The 5,991-nt window shown below is 29.4% G+C and overlaps 1 pseudogene; it reads right to left on the bottom strand.

Moving 5' to 3' along the window:
* Positions 1-1,638: 1,638 nt before the first annotated feature.
* On the bottom strand, positions 1,639-5,622 carry LOC129300153 (isoliquiritigenin 2'-O-methyltransferase-like; annotated as a pseudogene).
* Between the last annotated feature and the right edge of the window lie 369 nt (positions 5,623-5,991).

Below are 5,991 nucleotides of genomic sequence, written 5' to 3'. Positions count from 1 at the left end.
CTGAGGAGTAAGCATCGTTTAGCACTTAATGGTTTATGATTGTCATCATCAAAGAAGTGGGGTTATGTTCTTCAACAAACCATCTCCATTTTAACATTCAGTATTGAGAATGAATATAAATTAGATCATCTCTACTTTGATACCATGAAGAATTCAATGCAATAATCACTTGTTTAATTTATCAATTTGTGCAGTATATAATGATCGATCTTTTAGGTTAGATTACGATATCACACACACACACACACACACACAAAACTAAATCTAACTAAATCTTATAAAATCATAAAAAATATTTTCCCTAGATGTGCTACCAACTAGGTTCTAGAATTACTCTAACAGATTAAACCCTAAAACATGAATAATGATAGTAATATGGCTTGGGCCCAATGAGCCTTGTGACATCGATAGTTGTAAAAATAGTTTAAAGTAAGACCAACAAATTTTTACAACAATGTAGTGATGATTAATTTTATTTCGATATTATAACTTAATGGTCAATGTTAATGCCCATTTGTCAATGGCAATAGTACAATGATTTTGATACTGGTAGCAATACTGCTCTAATAATAGTTAAAGATATACCTAGTACACACTTGCAACGATAATTGAGAGACAAAAAACACTTTTTAACTCAAATTATAGGTACATGCCACTCAAAATAATACATAGAACTAGAAAAGAAGGCAGTGACAGCTAGATTATGAATTTATTTTTGTTGATAAAGTGCGTAGTGGCATGCATTCCCATAATTTGTGAATACAATTCTTTCCAAGAGTTCTTAATATATAGGATTAATGTTCGTTTTTACCCTTGAATTTTTTTAAGGGAGCATTGGCTATCTTATATTAATAAGTGGGATTAATTTTTTCTTGAACCTTTTTTTTGAGAAGAAAAAATAGAGATAATGCAATATTTTGGAAGAAAATTATTAATTGACCAAAAATTAGGGCAGCACCTAAAAATTTTAAGGAACTTAATCAATATTAATTTTCTCATCAGGTCAATATTTATAAATAATAACATTTAAGCTATTCAACATTAAAATATTTAATAGCTATTCAACATTTAAATATTAATATTTTAATAATATTTATTAAATTTATTTTAATTAGACTTTAGGGTTCCCAGTAATCTTGAAAAAAGAGTTTAGAGACAAATTAGCACTAATGGCTTGGTTAGAGTCCACCTATCATTATGTGTGGGCCCACACACACATTACATTAGCTAAAATGAAAAGTTAATGGGTGTTAACGGAGGGGTTTTTTGCTCCTTGAAAAATATGGTTTGTTAAAAGAAAATTGGCCCATTTAGTAGTCAAGATACCCATTGCTCCTCAAAAAAAGTTCATAAATAAAAATAAACTTTAATCCTAGATATAGATATAGTAGTATATATATATATATATATATCAAAAAATTTAAATCTATTCAAACCCAACATAAAATATTTTATTCTTTGTGTTATTACACCAAGAGGAGTTAAACTTTGGACATTTACTAATGTCCAACCTCATCCTATCCACTTGAACTAGCTTTAGTTAGTTTTAGTAACTTTATTCTTATCATATATATTCAACCCAAGTACACTAAGAGAAACCTCTAAACAAACCCTTTGAAATAAGAGAATGTTATATAAGATCACTCTGTATAATTACTTGTAGAACTCCATAACTCCTAAAGCAGAGAAAGCACGACAAGCGATTTTGAAACCAGAAAAACCAGAATGTTTGCAAAGAGATTCAAATTCTTTCTCAGTTCTTTCTTCTCCATCATGAGAGAAACATGATGTTGTCCAAGCTTGCCACGAACTTGGCTTCCTTTGTTGGTCCAATTTCTTCGGGCATTATGAACTCCATCACTATCACCTTCCCTTTTTTGGCAACGACTCATAGCATTTCCTCAGCACTTTTATGCTGTTTTCATCTGACCAATTGTGGCATACAGCCTACAAAACATGTATATTGCCCACAACGTTAGAAGATTCATTGGTATATGGTATAAATGGTCATAAAACAAGTTTAAAACTGATGGATCCCATGATTTTTTTATAGCATACTCCTTCTGTTCCAAAATATATATAAGCAGCTTTCAACAATAATCCATCTGCAATAAACTTTTTATTCACATGAAAATATATATTATTTTCTCTGTTTACCCTAAGTCCCAATTTATTATAATGAGTAAGTAGGTCATAAATTTACAATAAATACAAGAATTTTTGTTGATTAATAAAATGGGTAAAAGGAGAAAAAATTTCTATAAATACTAAATTACTTATATTTTGAAACAAGATTAGCTAAAAAAAATACAATTTAATATTTTAGACCGGAGGGATTCTAAAGCAATATTCATGATGTTGTGAATGAGAACGGTATACTATATACTCCTTTCATTTCTATTTATAAGAGAAACTATCATTTTTACTTATTTTTTATATGAGTAAAATCACCTATTTCAATAAGCATTTTTTAAATCACCCCTATAATTTATATTAATGAGAAATAAATAATGCACGCTTATGTTAATTAATATAGGATATTTTAGTCTAATTTTTTTATTTTCAGACATATTTATTATAGTTAATTAATTTTTTTAAACTGTGTGATATATTTTTTTTCTTTTATATATAGAAACTGAGGGAGTACATGCTTGTAAATTTAAAATATTTGTCTAAAGAAGTCACGATATATGCTGGGAAAAACTGGTATGGATTTGAAAAATCATTCGAACTCACCACTAAGATCACTTTGTTAATTATGATGTCTCAAATTAGTCAACTTAACCTAACCAACAAGCATGCACACATGCGATTCATGCATTGAATGTTTTCATTTGACTAACGTGCTGTACTAATTATTCAACATGAATTTTTATCTTAGTCAAGTTTTTGTACTTATTATATGCTTTTAACAGCCAAACGGACAACAAATCTAGAGCATGCTTGATTTCTATTTTTCAAAATTATTTTTATTTTTTTTATAATATCAATAATTGTTTGGGTAAGTATTTCAAATTTAAATATATTCAAAACTGTTCTCATTTTTTGTTTTAAAAAACAAAAAATGTTAAACATAGAACTGTTTCTGATTTCTTTTTTTACTTTTAATTTTTAAAGCACACTATATCTAATTATTGTAAACTACCTTCAATTCAAACTAACCACTATTATAGGCCACTACTATTAACCACTTTTGACCACTTCTATCAGCCAATTTTTTGATTCTAATTTTTTTAAATTAACAAACAAATTTTGGTCCTTTAACTAGTTTACAAAATAGTTTTATGCTAAAGTGCATCTTTTGCCCTTTAATTACATAAGATTTTATTTTTGTCCCTTAGTTTTATAAAGTGTTTTTTCAGTCCTTAACATCATTAGTTTCATCAATAAAAAAAAACTCCTAAATTGAATTTCTGAGTATTGATAAAAGATTCTCAAATGTTAATATATTAAGTTTAATTTTTTTAAGAAAATAACAATAATGACACAAAAATAATCATTTAAAACTAACAATATTATAGTTATAGAATTGAAATGATATTTTATGAACTTAAGAGATCAAACCAAACAAGTCCCTAATATAAAGATTATATTTACTTTGATAACTAAGGACTGCAATCTAATATTCAGGAATATAATAAGAAGTTGAAACTAATTAAGATGACAAATTTTGCACTAACCTTCAACATAATGGCATCACCTTTCGGAACGTTTTCAAACATATCCCCTTCAACATGCTTGATCCCTTCATAAAATTTGAGGCCCAATTGAGAATTCTAATTATCTGAACCAACCCAAAAATTTAAAAAATTCCATTCGATCTTAAATATAAGAGCTAGCTAAAGAGTTTGCTTCTTAAATTTTAAAGTAAGACTTCAATATTCTTTGTCTCCCTCATCTATTATTTTTTTAAATTAAAACCGCCTGTATTAATTGGAAACAATTAACAGGGGTAGTTCCAATAGAAATTATATAACTAGCCAACCTAATTTCATGAATCTATATAAGGAATTATTAGTTAACTAGCTCCTACATTTAGAACTGGAGGGAAGGAGTGTAAACATAAAAAGAATTAGAGATAATGAACTTGAGATGTACTTGGATGAAGTGGTGCATTTTGAATAACATTGGGCAAATCAAAATTGATGGCCTTGATTGAAGGATACTTTGAGACAATCATTTTGAGGTTTTGGCCAGTTCCACCACCAACATCAACAAGTGTTGATATTCCCTCAAATCCTTTGTATATCTCTAATATTCTTCTCATCTCTATGTTGCAACGGTTGGCCATTGCTTTGTTGAAAATGTTGTTCCATGTTGGATCTATCTCAGCGTATCGGTACATTGGCATTCCATGGACTTTCTTGAATAAGTCATTGTCTTCCTCTACAATTGCCACTTTAAAATTCATCCTACATCAAAACAGAAATAAGGAAAAACTTATATAACAATATGTCCCTATACTTTGATTGTGTTTTGTTATCAGTACTTATAGCTTTATTTTGTTATTTTTCTCAGTCCCTTTATTTTGATCCATTTGTAACTTTTTCTCTATAGCTTTAAAAATGCAGAAAAGGACCATGAATTAACACAACAACAACAACAATAAGCCTTATTCCACCAGGTGAAGTTGGCTATATGGATTACACAATGCCATTTTGCTCTATTATCAACTAAGCAATTAAAAATATGCAAACATGGAAATAAATTAACTCTGTCTAGTTAAAAGTTCAAAAAACATTTTTCCTTGCCTTTATTTTCAAGACCTGGTCAATTTGTTTCTATGTCAGTAAAGGGATCGATTACTAAAGTTAAGTAATTACATGTCAGCGAAATTAATTATTTCAATATCAACAATTTATGATCTTTATATGCATTTTTAAAACTATAAGTACTAATATTATATTGGAGATTGACCAACCTAAATGGACTAAGAATAATGAAAAAAAAAATATAAGAACTAAATACAAAATACAATCAAAGTATAAGGACCTACCGTTGTATTTTTCCTAGAAACAATAAATAAATATATTTAATCAAATCAAATAATTCTTTTGAGGTAACTAGATTGTGGATCGATCGCTTGCTTTGCATGAAATCTAATAAACCTAACTTGAAGGGAGTATTTGTTTTTTGAAGGGGGGAAAAAATTACCAAGCATCCATAAGTGCCTTGTGACAAATGAATGAGAGAGTCAAGTATCCACTATCATCGTCCCCATGACTAACAAAGTACTTTCCCACAGGAGAAATCGAATAGAGTCTCTCAGTGTCACCATCTTCCTTCTCACAAACTGAACAATTCAGAAGAGAGTGACTTGCAAGAAGCCTCAAGAGACGATCGATCCTGAAAGCCAAGTCTTTGTGCTGAGATGAACTTGGAAGCTTTGAGGCAACTTCTGAAGCTGAAACGTGTCTTCCTCCTTCCTTAGCTATGATGTCAAACAAGTCAAGCTCAAGTGAAGCTTTGAGAACTGCACAGTAGATTTGGCTACAACACTGAAGCATGGCCAAAAGAGCATATGAATCCTCTTGCTCTTCATTAGGACGAGTCTCTTTAGAATTCAAAAAAGCCATGGTTTCTCTCTCCTTTTTTGTTTTAATTTGTTTGTGTATTTTTCTATCTTTGCAAGACTTTGCATGTATATTTCCACCTCGCAGCATATATACAGAAATTTATAGGCAAAAGTTTGGGTGAAAACGAATACACACAAGCACACATATTATAGTAGATGCTAAAGTATAATTCTAGCAGTCTTCTAGACTTTCAACTTTGCGGGAGGTTTTGTTTGAATCCTTCAACTTTATTATATTTTATATTAATACCTTTCTCTTTGATGTGGTTAAAAAGTCAATTTCACTTAACAAGTTAATTAAAAAAAAGGTTAAAGAAGGACAAATTAGCCATTAAACTATATATCAAGGAGTGTTTGGTATCCTAAACTCATTTCCTTTCAACGGTTTGAAAATGATGCAATGTTCTTGTACCATT

Source organism: Prosopis cineraria, unplaced genomic scaffold, assembly GCF_029017545.1.
Source record: "Prosopis cineraria cultivar Desert tree isolate PC_DT_omini unplaced genomic scaffold, ASM2901754v1 PC1454, whole genome shotgun sequence".
In the NCBI taxonomy this organism is placed as follows: Eukaryota; Viridiplantae; Streptophyta; class Magnoliopsida; order Fabales; family Fabaceae; genus Prosopis; species Prosopis cineraria.
The sequence above is the reverse complement of the archived record's forward strand: the minus strand, read 5'-3'. Positions and strand labels throughout refer to the sequence as shown.